This window comes from Rutidosis leptorrhynchoides, chromosome 7 (genome assembly GCF_046630445.1).
Source record: "Rutidosis leptorrhynchoides isolate AG116_Rl617_1_P2 chromosome 7, CSIRO_AGI_Rlap_v1, whole genome shotgun sequence".
Lineage (NCBI taxonomy): Eukaryota > Viridiplantae > Streptophyta > Magnoliopsida > Asterales > Asteraceae > Rutidosis > Rutidosis leptorrhynchoides.
Genome location: NC_092339.1, coordinates 366,209,668 through 366,235,039, shown reverse-complemented (window position 1 = coordinate 366,235,039; position 25,372 = coordinate 366,209,668). Strand labels below are relative to the sequence as shown.

Genomic DNA, 25,372 nt, shown 5'->3' with positions numbered 1-25,372 from the left:
GCCATGCGATCGCATGGCTTTTTGCCTTCCAGGCCATGCAATCGCATGGCCTCTTTTTCCAGCTCACAAGACTTTGTTTCTTTGCTTGCCGACGGTTTATAATAATATATATAATATATAAATAATTTTAAAAATTATTTAAATATTATATTATATTCGTGTGCATAGTTGACTTGTAATTTTTAATCCGTTGCGTCGAGCGTTGAGAGTTGACTTTGGTCCCGGTTCCGGATTTTCGAACGTCCTTGCGTACAATTTAATATCTTGTACTTTGCGTTTTGCGTCTTGTACTCTTGTAATTTTGAGACGTTTCTTATCAATAATTGGAACCACTTTGATTGTATTTTGTACTTTTAAGATTTTTGGTCGTTTGCGTCTTCAATTCGTCGAATCTGTCTTTTGTCTTCACCTGTTTAAAAGTTGACTAGCTTCATCTCCGAATACACATCGGCGTATTATTCCATCGGGACAACTTTTAAACAAATGTGGATCTTCCCAGAAATAGTGTTTTATATCACTAACGAATTTCTTTCGTTTTTGGTACGACAATTCTTTTTCAAGGAATCCACATACTAAGTAGTTTGCATAGTCTGCAAACCATGGAATTTCATTATAATCTATCTTCAATAGATATTCATCAGGAAAGTTGTCTTGTATGGCCGATTCATTTAGAACTTCTAATTCAGGAATTTCAAGATGAGAAAGATGATCAGCGGCGAGATTTTCTGCTCCCTTTTTATCTCAAATTTCAATATCGAACTCTTGTAAGAGTAAGATCCAACGGATTAATCTTGGTTTGGCATCTTGTTTCGAAAATAGGTATCTAAGAGCAGAATGGTCGGTATAGACCACCGTTTTTGCTAGAACGAGATATGAACGAAATTTGTCAAAAGCAAAGACAATAGCAAGGAGTTCTTTTTCAGTAGTTGTGTAATTCGTTTGTGCTCCTTGTAACGTCTTACTAGCATAATATATAGGTTGAAATCGTTTTTCAATCCTTTGTCCTAAAACGGCTCCCATTGCAAAATCACTTGCATCGCACATAAGTTCAAATGGTAGATTCCAATTTGGAGTTATCATGATCGGCGCATTAGTTAGTTTCTCTTTAAGAATATTAAAAGATTTGATACACTCATCTGAAAAGATGAAAGGAACATCCTTTTCTAGGAGTTTATTTATAGGAGTGGCAATTTTAGAAAAATCTTTTATGAAACGTTGGTAAAAACCGGCATGCCCTAGAAAACTCCTAACTCCTCTAACATTGGTGGGATGTGGAAGTTTAGCAATTACATCTACTTTAGCTCTATCCACTTCAATTCATTCTTTTGAAATTTTATGTCCAAGAACGATGCCCTCTTTAACCATGAAATGACATTTCTCCCAATTAAGTACTAGATTTGATTGTTCGCATCTAATAAGCATTCGTTCCAGATTAACTAGACATGATTCAAATGTATCACCGAAGATTGAAAAGTCATTCATGAAAACTTCCATGCATTCTTCTATCATGTCGTGAAAAATCGCCATCATACACCTTTGAAAGGTTGCAGGGGCGTTACAAAGTTCAAATGGCATGCGTTTGTAAGCAAAAGTACCATAAGAGCACGTGAATGTGGTTTTCTCTTGGTCCTCGGGTGCTATTGGAATTTAAAAATATCCAGAAAATCCATCTAGAAAACAATAGTAACTATTTCCGGCTAATCTTTCCAACATTTGATCAATGAAAGGTAAGGGAAAGTGATCTTTTCTGGTGGCGTCATTTAATTTACGATAATCAATACAAACACGCCATCCTGTTACAGTCCTAGTAGGAATAAGCTTATTTTTCTCATTTGTGATGACAGTCATGCCACCCTTCTTAGGTACGCATTGAACTGGGCTTACCCATGGACTATCAGAAATTGGATAAATTAAACCTGCATCAAGCAGTTTAATAATTTCTTTCTTAACAACATCTTGCATATTAGGATTTAGTCTTCGTTGGCGTTGCACATACGTTTTATGACCTTCTTCCATAAGGATTTTATGTGTGCAATACGAAGGACTAATTCCTTTAATGTCATGAATTGTCCATGCAATGGCTGGTTTATGAGCTTTTAGAACAGAAATGAGTTGAGATTTTTCATTTTCAGTAAGAGAAGACGATATCATTACAGGTAATTCAGATTCACCATGTATATAAGCATATTCCAAATGGTTTGGAAGTGGCTTTAACTCTAATGTCGGTGGTTCTTCTATCGATGATTTATATCGATATCTGTCTTCCTCTTTTAGCATTTGAATTTCTTCTGTTGTTGGTTCATATCCATTAGCTATAAGTGTAGCTAACATTTCAGTTTCATCAATTGGTTCAGTTCCTTCTCCTAAAGTACATTCTCCTGTTCCTTGTAATTTTGGAAATTCTTCTAACAATTCTGCATGTGATTCTATAGTTTGAATATAATAACATGTATCATCTGCAGATTGCGGTTGTTGCATTGCTCTATCAACTGAAAAGGTAACACTCTCGTCCTCTATACTTTGGGTCAGTTTCTTACCGAACACGTCTATTATTGCTTTGGCCGTGTTTAAGAATGGTCTTCCTAATATGAGAGGTACTCGAGAATCTTCTTCCATGTCCAGAATAACAAAATCTACTGGAAATACTAAAGTACCAACTTTAACTAGCATGTTCTCCATTATCCCTCTAGGATATTTTACTGATCTATCGGCTAGTTGTATACTTATTCGTGTTGGTTTCAATTCTCCAAGGTCTAGTTTAGCGTATAATGAATACGGCATTAAATTTATACTAGCACCTAAGTCTGTCAATGCTTCTATTGAACTAAGACTACCCAGAAAACATGAAATTGTGAAACTTCCTGGATCTGATAATTTTTCTGGTATCTTATTCAACAGCACTGCTGAACAGTTTGCATTCATAGTAACAGTCGAAAGTTCTTCCATTTTCTTTCTATTTGTGATTAGATCTTTCAAGAATATAGCATATCTAGGCATTCCTGAAATCACATCAATGAAAGGAAGATTGACATTTATCTGTTTAAACATATTCAAGAATTTGGATTGCTCAGCTTCAAGTCTCTCTTTTCTCATTTTACTCGGGTAAGGAAGTGGTGGTTGGTATGGTTTAACATAAGGTTTAGCCTTAACTGTGTTATCTTCATTAACCTTTTCAACTACCGGTTCTTTTTCCATTTCTTGTTTAGATTGTGGTTCTTATGGAGTAGGAATAGCTTCATCAGAAATTACAGGTATTTCAGGTGGTTTAAGTGTAATACCACTTCTTGTGGTAATGGCTTTAGCTGTTTCATTCCGGGGGTTAGCATTGGTATCACTAGGTAGACTTCCCGGTTTTCTTTCACCTATTAACCTTGCTAGGTTGCTTACTTCTTGTTCCAGATTTTGAATAGAAGCTTGTTGATTTCTAAATGCGTGAGCATTTTGTTCATTGGTTTGTTTCTGAGATGTGAAAAATTGATTTTGAGATTCAACTAGCTTCGACATCATATCTTCTAAATTTGGCATTTTATCATCGGTTTGTGGTGGTTTATTTTGAAAATTAGGTCTTTGCTGGTTGTAAGTATTATTTGATACTTGTTGATTACTTGGACCTTGTTGGTTGTTGTATGGAACATTTCGGTTATAATTCTGGTTTTGATTGTAGATCGGTCTTGGCGGTTGATAATTATTCTGATAATTATTTCCAGGCCTTTGGTTTACGTATGTGATGTCAAAGCTAAGGGGTATAAAATACTATTAAATTTTTGCAGGAACTACTATTAAATACGATACAATTTTACACAAGATATTTATTTATTTAGAGAATGGATATACTTAAACCTTGCTACAACACTTATAGGCAGTGTACCTAATCTTACAGTAGTGTAGTTTTTAGTAAGTCCGGTTCGTTCCACAGGGAAATCTTTAAACAAAGCTTATCGCTATATTAGTTTACTTTTATAAAAATACAAATACATATATATAAGTAATATTATTATTATAAAGGGGGGTTTTTACCGTTTAATGACCGGTTTGTCGATTTTAAAACTTTAGTCGCAGTTAAAACCAAATGTAAAATATTAAAAATAAATACAAGACTTAAATTAAAGCGTAAAGTAAATAACGATAATGAAATTGCGAATAATAAAAGTGCGATAAAATAAAATTGCGATAATTAAAAAGTACGATAATTAAAAGTGCGATTAAATAACAATAAATAAAAGTGCGATAATTAGAAGTGCAATTAAATATAAAATAAAGGAAATTAAATATGAAATAAAAGAATTATGCTTATTTAAACTTCTGTAATCATGATGTTTGACGTGTTGATTTTAGTTTTATGCCCATGGGTTAATTGTCCTTTGTCCTGGATTATTTAATATGTACGTCTGGTTTTTGTCCATAACAGTCCATCAGTCATATATTTAAAGTGCGAGTGTCCTCGTCAAATTATTCTTATACCCGAAGTTAAATATTCCAACTAATTAGGGATTCGAATTGTAAAAAGGTTTTAATACTTTGTTTAATGAATACACCAGGTTATCGACTGCGTGTAAACCAAGGTTTTACTACTTTGTTAACAATTACACCAATTACCCTTGAATGTAATTCACCCCTGTTTCAACAAGTTTATTAACTATTAATCCATTTCCGTGTCCGGTTAAATGAACGATTATTCGTACATATAAATACCCCGCCCATCGTGTCCGATCGAGTGTATATGGTAATTTATAAGGACGCCCAATTGTAAATCTTTATATTAACATTAACAAACTATCATTTAGTTAAACAAATATAAAGCCCATTAATAGCCCATAGTCTAATTTCCACAAGTGTCGTTCTTTTGTACAAACCCCAATTATGGTACAAAGCCCAATTACCCAATTTTAGTAATTAGCCCAACATCATGATTACTTCGTTTTAAATAAGCATAATAATAACTTAGCTACGAGACATTAATGTAAAAAGGTTGAACATAACTTACAATGATTAAAAATAGCGTAGCGTTACACGGACAGAATTTCGACTTACACCCTTACAATATTCGCTAACATACCCTTATTATTAGAATTATAATTAAAATTAAAATTAAAATATAAATTATATATATATATATATATCGTATGAATGAGGAGAAAAAAGATTATGATTTTGATCAGAATTCGGTTGGCTTTATAGGCAGTTTTTCATTTTGGGGCTCCGCGACTCGCGGTGAAATCCTCTTCAAACTCCGCGAGTCGCGGAGGTTACTTTTACAGCTCAGAGGAGTTTGGCTCTTTGTTTACCGACGGTTTATAATATATATATAATATATATATAATTAATATAATTAATTATATATTATATTATATTTATATACATAGTTAACTTGTAATTTTTAGTCCGTTGCGTCGAGCGTTAAGAGTTGACTCTGGTCCCGGTTCCGGATTTTCGAACGTCCTTGCGTACAATTTTATATTTTGTACTTTGCGTTTTGAATCTTGTACTCTTGTAATTTCGAGACGTTTCTTATCAATAATTGGAACCTTTTTGATTGTCTTTTGTACTTTTGAGCTTTTTGGTCGTTTGCGTCTTCAATTCGTCGAATCTGTCTTTTGTCTTCACCTTTTATTATTTAAACGAATATCACTTGTAAATAGAACAATTGCAACTAAAAGCTTGTCTTTCTTGAGGAATAATGCTATGAAATATATGTTCGTTTTTAGCATTATCAGTATGAAACATTCTCTCTTTGTTCCATTGTTAGTTCAATACTGAGACAATCTTTTGTCAAATGTGGTCCTCCACACTGCTCACAACTAATTCGTATTGAGTGAATATCTTTAGTCATCTTTTCCATTCGTCTCTCGACAGCATCTATCTTTGCGAAAATGGAATCAAAGTCATGGCTAGAATCGGCTCTAGCTGCTTTAGATGATCTAACCATATCTTTTTCTTGGTGCCACTCATGTGAGTGGGAAGCAGTGTTATCAATAATTTTGTAAGCATCAGTTGCGGTTTTCTTCATAATGGAACCACCAGCTGCTATATCGATGTATTTTCGTGTAGTGATGTCGCATCCTTGGTAGAATATTTCGCATCCTTGGTAGAATATTTGTACTATTTGACAAGAGTCTAAACCATGTTGCGGACATCCTCTCAATAACTTTCCAAATCTTGTCCATGCTTCATATAGAGTTTCATTTGGCTTTTGTGTGAACGTAACAATTTCTCCTTGAAGTCTCATGGCTTTAGATGCAGGAAAGAATTGTTTAAGAAAATTTTCAACTAAAACATCCCATGTATCAATCGCCCCTTCAGGTAACGATTCTAACCAATCTTTGGCTTCTCCCTTTAGAGTCCAGGGAAATAACATGAGATATATCTGTTCATCCTCAACTTCTCGAATTTTAAATAATGTGCAGATCCTATTAAATGTACGAAGATGTTCATTTGGATCTTCCTTCGGCGCACCACTAAATTGGCATTGATTAGTTACCATGTGTAGAATTTGTCCTTTGATTTCATAATCTGGCGCATTAATGTCTGGTTGAGTAATTGTGTGACCTTGGCCAGTGCGTTTAGCTCTCATTCGGTCTTCCATACTTAGAGGTTCCAGATTTTCCATGATTGAATTTGTTGAATCTGAATCACTATAGGATTCTAATTTAATGGTTGGTTCCTCGACAATCTTTGTTTGAATGATTGGTGGTTCCGGAGGAAAAATTAATGGTTCAGGATCTTTGAATTGTCCCTGAATATTCTCTGGATTCTCAATTGTGAGGTCGGGTTCAAAAAATGGATTATCGAAAATTTGAATTGGAGTACTTGGTCGACTGGATGACGATTCTAAAGAAAAATCAACGGTGACAATATTTGCTAGATGTCTTGATCGAGTTACAGGTGGTGAACGTACAAAAGGTGGTGAACGTTTTGCTCGGTGCATTAACTGAATATCCTATTAGTTTTTAAAAAGAAAGAAAAATTATATAAGTTATCCAATTAATAGACTTTTCTGATTTTGCCCACGTTTTGAATAGCCAAAAGATGCAGCAGAGGGGCAGGATTCGTTTGGTCTCAATATAATTGAGTACTGTTTGGCTCCAATAACCCGGTCTACGTACAAATCCAACTATTACTACGAACCAGAAAATTTTGATGTCTATCAATTTAACCACTTAAAATAATTTTTCGTTTAAATTTAAAGAAATTTTAGATAAGAAATAGAAAAAATCTAAGTCCTAAAAACTAGAGCGTCGAGAAATAAGAAAGAAAAAGAGCGCGTCGAAAAACGTCGAAAAAAATAAAAGGTCGAAAAATAATAGGCGTCGAAAAATAAAAATAAGAAAGTAGCGCGTCGAAACTTAAAAAGGAATTAAAAACTAAGAATTAAAAGTTACGTCTAAAAATATTAAAGCTTAAAAGAAAAACTATATCCCAAATGACATTAACTTAAAAAGGGTACAAAAATATAAAAACGGCGTCGCAAAACTCTAAAGCACCTAAATCTTAGTATAAAGAAAAAGCACTTAAGGAATTTTACGGCAAATTCTAAAAAGCTAAAAAATAAAAATAACTATGGCAAAAACTATGACTTAAAACTAAATACGAGCGAAAAATACAAATATTATGCTTAAACGATTAAAAGGTACAAAATATAAAAAAAAATAAACTTAAAGTTGTAAAAAGTACAATTTTTATAAAAATATTATTTTTATATTATTTATTTTATAAAACTATTAATTTTATAATTTATTAAAACTTATTAAACTTAAAATATAAATTAATTAAAACTAATACCAAATATTATATAATTAAAACCCTAAACCCTAATTAGGGTTATAAGTAAATAATAATAATAATATTTACCCCGTAATGATTGCTGTTTGGTAGTCAACTGTGGCGTGTCTGACACGGCCATGCGATCGCATGGTCCTCATGTTAAAAATCCATGCGATAACATGGATAAGGATTTCGGGCCAGGGTTGGGCTGCTACAGTACGGGCCTCGAGTTTTTATATTTTTTTTTTCTGTTTTGAGATTATATAAAATATATAAATAACTTAAATACAAATTTAATTTTTAAAAACTAAAATAAAAATACTTTTTAACTATATATATATTTAACAAACTATTAAAAATATATTTATTTTGTTTTTTTTTTCTTTTTGTTGTTTTTCGGGATAACCCTTTACAGGTGTTTGCAAAATATTTTTGTGGGTTTGGTGGGTTTCAGATTTGAAAATTTTAGCTCAAAACTTGCGGTTTTATGTCACCCACTTGCTAACCTTGTATTTGGAAAGCAACACGTCCAGTTTACTTGTCCCGTATATTACCTTTCGGTAAACTACCGTCCGGTTGTAAAGGAAAGCGTTGAACAAGCAACTGTTAAGGCAATGTCCCCTGACATGCTTTTAATTATGGTCTATAACGTGTCGGACGCAATTACTATCCTTGGTAGGAGCAATAGTAAAGCTCACCCTTATAATTTTTCGGTATGGCACAAGGTCCTGTCTTTGACCACTATGCAACCACCGTTCTTACGGTTGACACCCGATTTAGTTCAGGTGACCTAATGAATTCCAGGTGAATTCCTAGGATTTTACGTTCAATGGTAATGAACGCATTGAAAATAGGGTTTTCAGAAAACAAATCGGTTTATAATTTTGATCAAAATATTTTCTCGTTCAAGCTCGAGTTTAGATATCATTGAATTCCATGAGTTTGTAATTCTCAATCTTTAAGGTCAATCTCAAGGATTGAGTGATATCAGTCTTAAAAGCTGATTTTTAATCTTTAAGGAGATTATCCTTTCTGGGGATCTGATTCATTAGTCTTGTCCAGCTAATTTGCATGGTGCCCCCCCATTGTACGAGATAAATCCTTCTCATGGTTAGGATAAATCTGACCACTTGGCGACCCTATTTAATGCTGAGGTCCGTGGATTTCCTGTTGATTTTAGTGATGACTTTTCTAGATTTTTCGTTAACCTACAGCTGGTCTGAACGACAACTTCTTGACCTAAATCAAGAAGCGCGTGTCTTTTTCGGAAGACTTTACTTCCTTTTAATGATGGAATTGATTCATCGTGTAGATCCATCTCTTCTTTTCTTTCATCGGGTGAAAACAGTTTAGTTTAGTCCAAAGCAAAAGTATTTTCAGTTATTTGTTACAGATATATGTGACATATGTTTAAGATAACTTGGTAAATTTTCCCACACTTGGCTTTTATTTTCCTTTTTATCGTCCTCTATTCCATTTTAAATGAATTTTAACATTTTGGTTTGTTTCTCAATTTATGTCCTTTTTGAGGTAACAATAATTTCGGTGTTAAAACCTAGTTTTATCGTTCATAAATATGTATAAACATGATTTTTAGTTCATTTAATTGAAAATTTTGAAAATTTTTACTAGAATTGGGTAGTCAGTATATAAGACCAGGGCTGTTCTTTATTATCAGAGAGCACTAGATTCTAATACAACTACTGCTTTACTAGTATTTTTAATGGTAACCAAGTGTATAAAGTAAAAATTTTTAAAATCCGAAAGAATTTAACCCCTCCCCACACTTAAGATCTTGCAATGCCCTCATTTGCAAGAAATCAGTAACAATTTAAATTATTGAGGGTGATTTGTGTGAAAATGATTAAATTTTACCAAAGTTTCCAAATATATTGGCGTTTGTTTGCTGAATGATAAATGGTGCACATCATTTGTTCATTCCGTCTTGTTGTTATTTCACATATATTTTGCATCTTGTCGTCAAAATTAGTTGCTTTTGCTGAACTTAATGCCAGTCTTTGAAAATGCGTTGTTTTACCCTGTTGTGTACATAAGATAAACTGCAAATATATATACATATTTTTGAAGTTTGGTATATTACCCCACATTCAAAAATTATTAAAATCTAAGAATAAAAGTTAGACAATTATAAAAATGATTACAATATTAACAAAAGTATTAAACGTATCAATAATTACAAATTACAAATTACAAAATAAAAAAAATAATAAGTAAACTAAGGATGATATTGGTACCAATAGGGGTTCCAGGCATAACCATAGGTGCTATAGAATGCTTCGGCAGGGTCATACGTAGGATACGGTGGCTGCATCTCTATAGACCAGGGAGGGACGATGGGTTTCGGTGTAGGAATATAGTTTCTACCTATATGTTGGCAATGAGCTATGATTTGGTTCTGATGAACTTGCCAATCTTCAAATGCTCTCTGTCTAGCATTTTCGTATTCCTGAGAAGCTATAAACCTATGCATTTCTTGCATCTCATTCCCCCCTCCTACATTACCTTGCTGTTGGTTTCTCTCCACCTGTGGATGTCTACCATGGTATCGTACTGCGGCGTTATTTCGCCTCTTCAAAACTTTCGCACCATGGTATACATTTAAACCTATAGTATCGCGGGGTTCTGGTTCTTCTACTAATAATCCCCCCCGACTTATATCCACACCGAGATATTCACCAATCAAAGTAATAAAAATACCACCTCCTATTATGCTATGCGGTCGCATCCCCCGAACCATAGCTGATAAATAATAACCCACACAATATGGTATACTTACAGCGCTTTGTGGGTCTCGAATACACATATGGTAAAACAAATCCTGTTCATTTACTTTTTCCTTGTTCTTACCCCTTTGTGTAATCGAATTAGCTAAAAACCTATGTATCACTCTTAATTCGGCTCTATCTATATCCAAATACGAGTAATTTCCCCCTTTGAAACGGTGATGGCTTGTCATTTGACTCCACACACCGTGTGTATCAAAATTTTCATCTATCTTTCTACCGTTTAGTATCAATCCTCTACAATCGGCAGACGCTAACTCCTCAGGCGTATATATACGTAAAGCCTGAGCCATGTCCAGTAAAGACATGTGGCGCATCGAACCGCCTAACAAAAATCTAATAAAAGAACGATCGGTTAAACTAGCTACCCGATCATTCAACTCTATACTACATAACAATTCTTCACACCATACTTTATATACAGGTCTACGCATGGTGAATAAATGTACCCAGTCATTAAAAGAAGAATTACCATACCTCTGTACAAGTAATTCCCTAATTGGCCCGGCCAATTCTACAGCTTCTAAGGGTCCCCATTCTATGACCCTCGGTACCTCAACAACCTTAGAATGAAGAGTATGCAAACCCCTTTGATATTTTGGATAATCTATCCAAAGTCTGTCAAATCTCAGGTTCGGGTGCAACTCTTCCAAGTGCATATCGGAAAAGGTCATGACTGGATGAGGTATATCCTGCTTGTAGTAGTTATCCACCTCCTGTTGTTCCAAATTCTCAGCAGGAGCATTGCGGGCTTGGGATGAAGATTCACCCCTTTCATTCTGCAAAACACATCAAACACAATTTTTGTGCATCCAAATATGCATTAGTGTCAGCAAAATCATCAATCAAAATAATTACAATGACATTATCAATTTATATCAAACTTAAGCTCATTTTCACATTTTTATCAAATCTACACTTTTTCAAATAAGCATATACGAAAATGTTCGCCAAGTTCATAAACATTCAACTCAAATAACATGTCAAAATAATCATTACTAGCAATTAAACAAGTCTCAAATGGCATTATCTTTCAAAAATCAAGTTCATGAATTTTAGACTTGAAAAAGTCCACTTTAATTCTCAAAAATCATATTTAGGCTCAAAGTTTGGATCATTTAACTACCTAAACATGTTACACTACTTAATTTAGCAACAATTCATGACAAAAATCGGCCATAACCTGTTTATATCAAAAAGCCCCAAATTTGCTCAAGAACACAAACTCTAGATTATTCAAAATTTGAAGTTTAAGGCTTCTAATCATGTTAAACAGCATCAATCTAGGTTATACAAGCATAATACATAAACAATTTAAGCATAATTACACTAAAAAGCATCAAAATCAAATTGAGAAAAAAATTTGCTCAAGAACACCAAATTTCGGATTAAATGGTGTTTAGGTGTAGAAATTTACCGTTTTTCTTGAGTAATTCTTAGATAGCATCCTTCTCAACATGATTTTAGCAAAAGATTTGGTGATTAACGGTTAAAAATTGTGATTTTGGGGTGTATTTTTCGGGTTTTTCGAGTGCAGTTTTTCGCAGGTTTTTATTGTTTTGGGGTTGGGACTGATCTGTTACAGCTCTTTATTTTTTTTTCTGATTTTTCATCCCTCCGCGAGTCGCGGTGAATAACCCTTCAAACTCCGCGAGTCGCGGAGTTTGGTAATTTTTTTTTTTTTTTTTTTTTTTTATAAACTTTAACTTATTAAAACAATTAAGTAATTAATTTTAAAATTTTGTTTCCCTTGTTATTTAGGACGAGGTCGTTTCGGATCGATGTCCTAGTCCGTCCGTCGACAAAATTTTAAAATTTGTCTTTTTGTAGCGATTGTTTTAAAAGCTAAGATTTTTGGGTTTTTTCAATGTTTTTGGCATACTTTAATTCAATAAGATTAAAAATAATGATATTAAAAGTTCTCGTCCCTTCCTTGGGTAAAGCAATTTCGGTTCAAATACCTAGTCTTCAACTTACGACGAATTTTAAAAATCATATTCTTAACTTAATGAGATAAAGTAAAATTTTGTTTTTAAATTCACACAACTTAAATATAAAATTCAAAATTAATATTAAAAATTCACACCAAACTTAAAATTTGAAATGCATAAAATTTAAAAATTCATATTTTAAAAATTCACACCAAACTTAATTTAAAAATTCATATTATAAATTCATACCAAACTTATATTAATTTTTCAAATATTTACAATTTTAAAAATATTGTTTTTACAAAGTTTACAATATTAATTTAAGATTTAAATATTAATATTAAAAACATGGTAAGAATAAAATTAAAAATCTTTTTGTCTTTTTATCCCACTTTAATCAATCAAATATTATCAAAAATATGCGCCCCTCTTTTCGGTAAAGTAATTTCAGTTCCAAGACCTAATTTAACTCATGACGAATTTTTGAAATATTTTGGGTTGATTGATTAAAGATATTTATACCTTAAGAATAAACGTTAAATTTCGCAGTGATGTAATAAATTTTTGAATGATATCAATAATTTCGGTCGCCAAACCTAATTTTATTCAATACCAATTTAATACTTTTTAGCGAACAAATTAGCGTTTATTATCAAAAGGTTAAAAATAAAAATAAAAATAAAAACTGTACAGACATACCTGTGAAATAGATTTCTTAGTTATATGATCTATCCCATTCATAAGATAGTCGGTTTAATTGGTTTTCCATGGCTACATAGGCGTAACCTCGAGCATTCAGTGTCTTTTCTTCTAAACATATGAACGGTCCGTCTCTGCATAAAGTAACAAATTCGGTATTTGAATAGATTTGATTATTTGAACATTTACCTCCATGTGACCATTTTCCGCATTTGTGACATCTTTCTAGGTGTCGTGCTCTTCTTTTCGCTGCGGATTTTGATTTTCCTTTACCAAATTGTAACTTATTATCTTGGCATCTGGATTCTTTTCTAACTCCGTCCATTCTTTCTCTGATTACTGATACTATTTCACTCGGTAGTATGTCATTATTTCTTTTAGTGATCAAAGCGTGTAGCATTAGACCATGGTTTAGTTCACAGGCAGTCTTCATTTTGTAAAAACCTAAAAAAATAAAAATTCAGAATGGGGGGGAGAAGACTAGTTCTTTAGGGTCTGCTAGGGAAAGACCATTCGGGTTCCATTTTCGAGAACTACATGAAAACAGACAATCTAACTCTAACAGAAATACATATTATCCTTTAAAGACTTGATTCTCCCCACACTTAGTTAGCTGTGGTGTCGAAATTGTGATTAACTTCGTTATCGACTTCCATCGGACCATGTATGTAATGTTTAACTCTGTGACCATTAACTTTAAATTCAATCCCATTTGAATTTATTAATTCTATCGTTCCGTATGGGAAAACTCTTTTGACGATGAATGGTCCAGACCATCTTGATTTCAATTTTCCAGGAAATAGCTTGAATCGTGAATTGAAAAGAAGAACTCTGTCTCCTTCTTTAAATTCTTTTGAACTTCCGATTCTTTTATCATGCCATTTCTTCGTTCTTTCTTTATAGATTAACGAATTTTCGTATGCTTCATGTCTTAATTCTTCTAATTCGTTTAGTTGACTTAATCGTAGACGTCCGGCTTCATGTAAATCAAGATTACATGTCTTCAAAGCCCAAAATGCTTTGTGTTCAATTTCTACTGGAAGATGACATGCTTTTCCATAAACAAGTCTAAAAGGTGTGGTTCCAATTGGAGTTTTGTAGGCTGTTCTAAAAGCCCAGAGTGCATCCTCCAATTTAATGGACCATTCCTTCGGATTTGATCCTACGGTTTTCTCTAGAATACGTTTTAAAGCTCGGTTGGTATTTTCAACTTGTCCACTTGTTTGTGGATGATATGCGGTGGAGATTTTATGAGTTACTCCATATCTTTTAAGAACTTTCTCAAGTTGATTATTACAGAAATGAGTACCCCGATCACTTATTAAAGCTTACGGTGTTCCAAACCTTGCAAAAAGACGTTTTAAAAAGTTGACTACAACTCGTGCATCGTTAGTTGGGAGAGCTTGTGCTTCCGCCCATTTAGATACATAATCAACGGCTACGAGTATATATAGATTATTATTAGATTTTGGAAATGGACCCATAAAGTCAATACCCCAAATGTCAAATACTTCACATACTTGGATGACATTTTGTGGCATTTCATCACGTTGACTTATTTTTCCGGCCCTTTGACATGCATCACAGGATTTGCAATGAAGGTGTGCGTCTTTGTAAATTGTAGGCCAATAGAATCCAGCTTCATAAACTTTTCTTGCTGTTAGTTGAGGCCCATAATGCCCTCCTGTTGGTCCTGTGTGACAATGGTTTAAAATTTTACTAGCTTCATCTCCAAATACACATCGGCGTATTATTCCATCGGGACAACTTTTAAACAGATGTGGATCTTCCCAGAAATAGTGTTTTATATCACTGAAGAATTTCTTTCGTCTTTGGTACGATAATCCTTTTTCAAGGAATCCACAAACTAAGTAGTTTGCATAGTCTGCAAACCATGGGATTTCTTTATAATCTATCTTCAATAGATATTCATCAGGAAAGTTGTCTTGTATGGCCGATTCATTTAGAACTTCTAATTCGGGATTTTCAAGACGAGAAAGATGATCAGCGGCGAGATTTTCTGCTCCTCTTTTATCTCGGATTTCAATATCAAACTCTTGTAAGAGTAAGATCCAACGGATTAATCTTGGTTTAGCATCTTGTTTTGAAAATAGGTATCTAAGAGCAGAATGGTCGGTATAGACCACCGTTTTTGCTAGAACGAGATATGATCGAAATTTGTCAAAAGCAAAGACAATAGCAAGGAGTTCTTTTTCAGTAGTTGTATAGTTTGTTTGTGCTCCTTGTAACGTCTTACTAGCATAATATATAGGTTGAAATCGTTTTTCAATCCTTTGTCCTAAAACGGCTCCCATTGCAAAATCACTTGCATCGCACATTAGTTCAAATGGTAGATTCCAATTTGGTGTTATCATGATCGGTGCATTAGTGAGTTTCTCTTTAAGAATATTAAAAGATTTGATACACTCATCTGAAAAGATGAATGGCGCATCCTTTTCTAGGAGTTTATTCATAGGAGTGGCAATTTTAGAAAAATCTTTTATGAAACGTCGGTAAAAACCGGCATGCCCTAGAAAACTCCTAACTCTTCTAACATTGGTGGGATGTGGAAGTTTAGCAATTACATCTACTTTAGCTCTATCCACTTCAATTCCTTCTTTTGAAATTTTATGTCCAAGAACGATGCCTTCTTTAACCATGAAATGGCATTTCTCCCAATTAAGTACTAGATTTGATTTTTCGCATCTAATTAGCATTCGTTCCAGATTAACTAGACATGATTTAAATGTATCACCGAAGACTGAAAAGTCATCCATGAATACTTCCATGCATTCTTCTATCATGTCGTGAAAAATCGCCATCATACACCTTTGAAAGGTTGCAGGGGTGTTACAAAGTCCAAATGGCATGCGTTTGTAAGCAAAAGTACCATAAGGGCACGTGAATGTGGTTTTCTCTTGGTCCTCGGGTGCTATTGGAATTTGAAAATATCCGGAAAATCCATCTAGAAAACAATAGTAGCTATTTCCGGCTAATCTTTCCAACATTTGATCTATGAAAGGTAAGGGAAAGTGATCTTTTCTGGTGGCGTCATTTAATTTTCTATAATCAATACATACACGCCATCCTGTTACAGTCCTAGTAGGAATAAGCTCATTTTTCTCATTTGTAATGACAGTCATGCCACCCTTCTTAGGCACGCATTGAACTGGGCTTATCCATGGACTATCAGAGATTGGATAAATTAAACCTGCATCTAGCAGTTTAATAATCTCTTTCTTAACTACATCTTGCATATTAGGATTTAGTCTTCGTTGGCGTTGCACATACGTTTTATGACCTTCTTCCATAAGGATTTTATGTGTGCAATACGAAGGACTTATTCCTTTAATATCATGAATCTTCCATGCAATGGCTGGTTTATGAGCTTTCAACACAGAAATGAGTTGTGATTTCTCATTTTCAGTAAGAGAAGACGATATTATTACAGGTAATTCAGATTCACCATGTAAATAAGCATATTCCAAATGGTTTGGAAGTGGCTTTAACTCTAATTTCGGAGGTTCTTCTATCGATGATTTGTATCGATATCTATCTTCTTCTTTTAGAATTTGAATTTCTTCTGTTGTTGGTTCATATCCATTAGCTATAAGTGTAGCTAACATTTCAGCTTCATCAATTGGTTCATTACCTTCTCCTAAAGAACATTCTCCTGTTCCTTGTAATTCTGGAAATTCTTCTAATAATTCTGCATGTGCATCTATAGTTTGAATATAATAACATGTATCATCTGCAGATTGTGGTTGTTGCATTGCTCTATCAACTGAAAAGGTAACACTCTCATCCTCTATACTTAGGGTCAGTTTCTTACCGAACACGTCTATCATTGCTTTAGCCGTGTTTAAGAATAGTCTTCCTAATATGAGAGGAACTTGAGAATCTTCTTCCATGTCCAAAACAATAAAATCTACTGGAAATACTAAAGTACCAACTTTAACTAGCATGTTCTCCATTATCCCTCTAGGATATTTTATTGATCTATCAGCTAGTTGTATGCTTATTCTGGTTGGTTTCAATTCTCCAAGGTCTAGTTTAGCGTATAGTGAATACGGCATTAGATTTATACTAGCACCTAAGTCTGCCAATGCTTCTATTGAACTAAGACTACCCAGAAAACATGGAATTGTGAAACTTCCTGGATCAGATAGTTTTTCTGGTATCTTATTCAACAGCACTGCTGAACAATTAGCATTCATAGTAACAGCCGAGAGTTCTTCCATTTTCTTTCTATTTGAGATTAGATCTTTCAAGAATTTAGCATATCTTGGCATTCCTGAAATCACATCAATGAAAGGAAGATTTACATTTATCTGTTTAAACATATCCAAGAATTTGGATTGCTCGGCTTCAAGTTTCTCTTTCTTCATTTTACTCGGGTAAGGAAGTGGTGGTTGGTATGGTTTAACATAAGGTTTATCCTTAACTGTGTTATCTTCATTAACCTTTTCAACTACCGGTTCTTTTTCCTTATCTTGATCAGGTTGTGGTTCTTGTGGAGTAGGAATGGCTTCATCAGAAGTTACAGGTATTTCAGGTGGTTTAAGTGTTGTACCACTTCTTGTGGTAATGGCTTTAGCTGTTTCATTTCGGGGGTTAGCATTTGTATCGCTCGGTAAACTTCCCGGTTTTCTTTCACCTATTAACCTTGCTAGGTTACTTACTTCTTGTTCTAGATTTTGAATAGAAGCTTGTTGATTTCTAAATGCTTGAGCATTTTGTTCATTGGTTTGTTTCTGAGATGTGAAAAACTGCGTTTGAGTTTCAACTAGCTTCGTCATCATATCTTCTAAATTCGGCTTTTTATCATCGGTTTGTTGTGGTGGTTTGTTTTGAAAATTAGGTCTTTGCTGATTATAAGTATTATTGGATACTTGTTGATTGCTAGGACCTTGTTGGTTGTTGTATGGAATATTTCGGTTATAATTCTGGTTTTGATTGTAAATCGGTCTTGGCGGTTGATAATTATTCTGATAATTATTTCCAGGCCTTTGGTTTATGTATGAAATATTCTCTCTTTGTTCCATTGTTAATTCAATACTGAGACAATCTTTTGTCAAATGTGGTCCTCCACACTGCTCACAACTAATTCGTATTGAGTGAATATCTTTAGTCATCTTTTCCATTCGTCTCTCGACAGCATCTATCTTTGCGGAAATGGAATCTAAGTCATGGCTAGAATCGGCTCTAGCTGCTTTAGATGATCTAATGATGTCTTTTTCTTGGTGCCACTCATGTGAGTGGGAAGCAGTGTTATCAATAATTTTGTAAGCATCAGTTTCGGTTTTCTTCATAATAGAACCACCAGCTGCTATATCTATGTCTTTCCTTGTAGTGATGTCGCATCCTTGGTAGAATATTTGTACTATTTGACAGGTGTCTAAACCATGTTGCGGACATCCTCTTAACAACTTTCCATATCTAGTCCACGCCTCATATAGAGTTTCATTTGGCTTCTGTGTGAACGTAACAATTTCTGCTTGAAGTCTTACGGCTTTAGATGCAGGAAAGAATTGTTTAAGAAAATTTTCAACTAAAACGTCCCATGTATCGATCGCCCCTTCAGGTAACGATTCCAACCAATCTTTGGCTTCTCCCTTTAAAGTCCAGGGAAATAACATGAGATATATCTGTTCATCCTCCACTTCTCGGATTTTAAATAGTGTGCAGATCCTATTAAAGGTACGTAGATGTTCATTTGGATCTTCCTTCGGCGCACCACTAAATTGGCATTGATTAGTCACCATGTGTAGAATTTGTCCTTTGATTTCATAATCTGGCGCATTAATGTCTGGATGAGTAATTGCGTGACCTTGGCCAGTGCGTTTAGCTCTCATTCGGTCTTCCATACTTAAAGGTTCCAGATTCTCCATAATTGAATTTGTTGAATCGGAATCACTAGATGATTCTGATTTAATGGTTCGTTCCTCAACAATCTCTGTTTGAATAATTGGTGGTTCCGGAGGAAAGTTTAATGGTTCAGGATCTACGAACCGTTCCTGAATATTTTCCGGATTCTCAATTGTGAGGTTGGGTTCAAAAAATGGATTATCGGAAATTTGAACTGAAGTACTTGGTCTACTGGATGACGATTCTAAAGAAAAATCAACTGTGGTTATATTTGCTAAATGTCTTGATCTAGTTATAGGTGGTGAACGTACAAAAGGTGGTGAACGTCTTGCTCGGTGCATTCACTGAATATCCTATTAGTTTTAAAAAGGAAAGAAAAATTATAATAAGTTATCCAATCAATAGACTTTTCTGATTTTGCCCACGTTTCGAATAGCCAAAAGATGCAGCAGAGGGGCAGGATTCGTTTGGTCTCAATATAATTGAGGACTGTTTGGCTCCAATAACCCGGTCCACGTACAAATCCAACTATTACTACGAACCATAAAATTTTGATGTCTATCAATTTAACCACTTAAAATAAATTTTCGTAATTTTAAGAAATTTAGATAAGAAGTAGAATAAAAATCTATGTCCTAAAAACTAGAATAGCGAGAAATAAGAAAGAAAAAGAGTTCGTCGAAAAAAAAATTGAAAAAGAAAAATGGTTGAAAAAAATAAAAGGTGACGGAAAAATAAAAGAAACTTATAAAAACTTAAAAATACTTGACTAACCTAACCTTATTACTACAACTAACTTAAAATTATAATCGCAAATTGAAATTACTAATTGGAATGATAATTGATACATAGGTAAAAGTCGTCTAAAAATATTAAAGCTTACAGGAAAAACTAAATCCCAAATGGAAATAACTTAAAAAGAAACTAAAACTTAAAAAGGCGTCGCAAAATTCTAAAGTACCTAAATCTTAGTCTAAAGAAAAAGCACTTAAGGAATTCTACGGCAAAGCCTAAAAATCTAGGAGTAAAAATGACTATAGCAAAAACTAAGTATAAAATTAAATATGAGCTAAAAATACAAAAGTTACGCTAAAACGATTAAAAAGGGACAAAATATAAAAATATACAAAAAGTTGTAAAAAGTACAAATTTTATAAAAATATTATTTTTATATTTTTTAATTTTTTAAAACTATTAATTTTACAATTTAATTAAACTAATTTAACTAAAATATATAAATTAAATAAAAAGTAAAAGTAATTATAATAATAATAATTAGTTAGGGTTATAATAATAATAATTAATAATTAACCGTAATTAATGCTGAATTAGGGCTTCTGTCGGCGTGTCAGGTTATCTCCGCGAGTCGCGGTATTTAAAGCATCAAACCCCGCGAGTCGCGGGGTTCCAAAGTTCAACCCTGGAACAGAAAATTTACGCGTTTTTTTTTTTATATAAATAAAAAATATTTAAATAAAACTTATATTTTTATAAACTAAAATAAAAATAAAGAAACTTATAAAACTTTTAACAAACTCTTAAAAATATATAAATTTTTGTTTTTCTTTTTATATTTTCGAATATTCAAAACGTATTTTTACAAAAGCGAATTTTAATAAAAGTTAACTAAAAATCTTTTTTTTTATATATTAGCGTTCCGCTTCCGGCTTTTAAGAGTGTTCCCCGGCAGCGGCGCCAAAAATACTTGATGTCAAAGCTAAGGGGTATAAAATACTATTAAATTTTTGCAGGAAATACTATTAAATACGATACAATTTTACACAAGATATTTATTTATTTAGAGAATGGATATACTTAAACCTTGGTACAACACTTATAGGCAGTGTACCTAATCGTACAGTAGTGTAGTTTTTAGTAAGTCCGGTTCGTTCCACAGGGAAATCTTTAAACAAAGCTTATCGCTATATTAGTTTACTTTTATAAAAATACAAATACATATATATAAGTAATATTATTATTATAAAGGGGGGTTTTTACCGTTTAATGACCGGTTTGTCGATTTTAAAACTTTAGTCGCAGTTAAAACCAAATGTAAAATATTAAAAATAAATACAAGACTTAAATTAAAGCGTAAAGTAAATAACGATAATGAAATTGCGAATAATAAAAGTGCGATAAAATAAAATTGCGATAATTAAAAAGTACGATAATTAAAAGTGCGATTAAATAACAATAAATAAAAGTGCGATAATTAGAAGTGCAATTAAATATAAAATAAAGGAAATTAAATATGAAATAAAAGAATTATGCTTATTTAAACTTCTGTAATCATGATGTTTGACGTGTTGATTTTAGTTTTATGCCCATGGGTTAATTGTCCTTTGTCCTGGATTATTTAATATGTCCGTCTGGTTTTTGTCCATAACAGTCCATCAGTCATATATTTAAAGTGCGAGTGTCCTCGTCAAATTATTCTTATACCCGAAGTTAAATATTCCAACTAATTAGGGATTCGAATTGTAACAAGGTTTTAATACTTTGTTTAATGAATACACCAGGTTATCGACTGCGTGTAAACCAAGGTTTTACTACTTTGTTAACAATTACACCAATTACCCTTGAATGTAATTCACCCCTGTTTCAACAAGTTTATTAACTATTAATCCATTTCCGTGTCCGGTTAAATGAACAATTATTCGTACATATAAATACCCCGCCCATCGTGTCCGATCGAGTGTATATGGTAATTTATAAGGACGCCCAATTGTAAATCTTTATATTAACATTAACAAACTATCATTTAGTTAAACAAATATAAAGCCCATTAATAGCCCATAGTCTAATTTCCACAAGTGTCGTTCTTTTGTCCAAACCCCAATTATGGTACAAAGCCCAATTACCCAATTTTAGTAATTAGCCCAACATCATGATTACTTCGTTTTAAATAAGCATAATAATAACTTAGCTACGAGACATTAATGTAAAAAGGTTGAACATAACTTACAATGATTAAAAATAGCGTAGCGTTACACGGACAGAATTTCGACTTACACCCTTACAATATTCGCTAACATACCCTTATTATTAGAATTATAATTAAAATTAAAATTAAAATATAAATTATATATATATATATATATCGTATGAATGAGGAGAAAAAAGATTATGATTTTGATCAGAATTCGGTTGGCTTTATAGGCAGTTTTTCATTTTGGGGCTCCGCGACTCGCGGTGAAATCCTCTTCAAACTCCGCGAGTCGCGAAGGTTACTTTTACAGCTCAGAGGAGTTTGGCTCTTTGTTTACCGACGGTTTATAATATATATATATAATATATATATAATTAATATAATTAATTATATATTATATTATATTTATATACATAGTTAACTTGTAATTTTTAGTCCGTTGCATCGAGCGTTAAGAGTTGACTCTGGTCCCGGTTCTGGATTTTCGAACGTCCTTGCGTACAATTTTATATTTTGTACTTTGCATTTTGAATCTTGTACTCTTGTAATTTCGAGACGTTTCTTATCAATAATTGGAACCTTTTTGATTGTCTTTTGTACTTTTGAGCTTTTTGGTCGTTTGCGTCTTCAATTCGTCGAATCTGTCTTTTGTCTTCACCTTTTATTATTTAAATGAATATCACTTGTAAATAGAACAATTGCAACTAAAAGCTTGTCTTTCTTGAGGAATAATGCTATGAAATATATGTTCGTTTTTAGCATTATCAGTATGAAACATTCTCTCTTTGTTCCATTGTTAGTTCAATACTGAGACAATCTTTTGTCAAATGTGGTCCTCCACACTGCTCACAACTAATTCGTATTGAGTGAATATCTTTAGTCATCTTTTCCATTCGTCTCTCGACAGCATCTATCTTTGCGAAAATGGAATCAAAGTCATGGCTAGAATCGGCTCTAGCTGCTTTAGATGATCTAACCATATCTTTTTCTTGGTGCCACTCATGTGAGTGGGAAGCAGTGTTATCAATAATTTTGTAAGCATCAGTTGCGGTTTTCTTCATAATGGAACCACCAGCTGCTATATCGATGTATTTTCGTGTAGTGATGTCGCATCCTTGGTAGAATATTTCGCATCCTTGGTAGAATATTTGTACTATTTGACAAGAGTCTAAACCATGTTGCGGACATCCTCTCAATAACTTTCCAAATCTTGTCCATGCTTCATATAGAGTTTCATTTGGCTTTTGTGTGAACGTAACAATTTCTCCTTGAAGTCTCATGGCTTTAGATGCAGGAAAGAATTGTTTAAGAAAATTTTCAACTAAAACATCCCATGTATCAATCGCCCCTTCAGGTAACGATTCTAACCAATCTTTGGCTTCTCCCTTTAGAGTCCAGGGAAATAACATGAGATATATCTGTTCATCCTCAACTTATCGAATTTTAAATAATGTGCAGATCCTATTAAATGTACAAAGATGTTCATTTGGATCTTCCTTCGGCGCACCACTAAATTGGCATTGATTAGTTACCATGTGTAGAATTTGTCCTTTGATTTCATAATCTGGCGCATTAATGTCTGGTTGAGTAATTGTGTGACCTTGGCCAGTGCGTTTAGCTCTCATTCGGTCTTCCATACTTAAAGGTTCCAGATTTTCCATGATTGAATTTGTTGAATCTGAATCACTATAGGATTCTAATTTAATGGTTGGTTCCTCGACAATCTTTGTTTGAATGATTGGTGGTTCCGGAGGAAAAATTAATGGTTCAGGATCTTTGAATTGTCCCTGAATATTCTCCGGATTCTCAATTGTGAGGTCGGGTTCAAAAAATGGATTATCGAAAATTTGAATTGGAGTACTTGGTCGACTGGATGACGATTCTAAAGAAAAATCAACGGCGACAATATTTGCTAGATGTCTTGATCGAGTTACAGGTGGTGAACGTACAAAAGGTGGTGAACGTTTTGCTCGGTGCATTCACTGAATATCCTATTAGTTTTTAAAAAGAAAGAAAAATTATATAAGTTATCCAATTAATAAACTTTTCTGATTTTGCCCACGTTTTGAATAGCCAAAAGATGCAGCAGAGGGGCAGTGTTCGTTTGGTCTCAATATAATTGAGTACTGTTTGGCTCCAATAACCCGGTCTACGTACAAATCCAACTATTACTACGAACCAGAAAATTTTGATGTCTATCAATTTAACCACTTAAAATAATTTTTCGTTTAAATTTAAAGAAATTTTAGATAAGAAATAGAAAAAATCTAAGTCCTAAAAACTAGAGCGTCGAGAAATAAGAAAGAAAAAGAGCGCGTCGAAAAACGTCGAAAAAAATAAAAGGTCGAAAAATAATAGGCGTCAAAAAATAAAAATAAGAAAGTAGCGCGTCGAAACTTAAAAAGGAATTAAAAACTAAGAATTAAAAGTTACGTCTAAAAATATTAAAGCTTAAAAGAAAAACTATATCCCAAATGACATTAACTTAAAAAGGGTACAAAAATATAAAAACGGCGTCGCAAAACTCTAAAGCACCTAAATCTTAGTATAAAGAAAAAGCACTTAAGGAATTTTACGGCAAATTATAAAAAGCTAAAAAATAAAAATAACTATGGCAAAAACTATGACTTAAAACTAAATACGAGCGAAAAATACAAATATTATGCTTAAACGATTAAAAGGTACAAAATATAAAAAAAATAAACTTAAAGTTGTAAAAAGTACAATTTTTATAAAAATATTATTTTTATATTATTTATTTTATAAAACTATTAATTTTATAATTTATTAAAACTTATTAAACTTAAAATATAAATTAATTAAAACTAATACCAAATATTATATAATTAAAACCCTAAACCCTAATTAGGGTTATAAGTAAATAATAATAATAATATTTACCCCGTAATGATTGCTGTTTGGTAGTCAACTGTGGCGTGTCTGACAGGGCCATGCGATCGCATGGTCCTCACGTTAAAAATCCATGCGATAACATGGATAAGGATTTCGGGCCAGGGTTGGGCTGCTACAGTACGGGCCTCGAGTTTTTATATTTTTTTTTTCTGTTTTGAGATTATATAAAATATATAAATAACTTAAATACAAATTTAATTTTTAAAAACTAAAATAAAAATACTTTTTAACTATATATATATTTAACAAACTATTAAAAATATATTTATTTTGTTTTTTTTTTCTTTTTGTTGTTTTGTGTTTTTTTTAAAACGTATTTTTACAAAAATGTATTTTTATAAAAGTAAACTAAAAATTAATAAAAATCTTTTTTTATAGCGTTGCGGTTCCGGCGTTTTTAGCGTTCCCCGGCAGCGGCGCCAAAAATACTTGATGTGTGCAAGGTGTACTAGGAAATAGTATTAATT

General features: G+C 33.0%; 2 non-coding genes across 2 annotated transcripts; both read left to right on the top strand.

Annotated features, from left to right (window-relative positions):
• Positions 1-6,116: 6,116 nt before the first annotated feature.
• LOC139860668 (small nucleolar RNA R71) lies at positions 6,117-6,223 on the top strand. The gene has a single exon (XR_011763298.1). It is a non-coding gene; the product is annotated as a small nucleolar RNA R71 (small nucleolar RNA).
• A 16,939-nt stretch (positions 6,224-23,162) lies between these two features.
• Positions 23,163-23,269, top strand: LOC139860667 (small nucleolar RNA R71). Its single transcript, XR_011763297.1, has one exon. It is a non-coding gene; the product is annotated as a small nucleolar RNA R71 (small nucleolar RNA).
• The last annotated feature ends 2,103 nt before the right edge of the window (positions 23,270-25,372 follow it).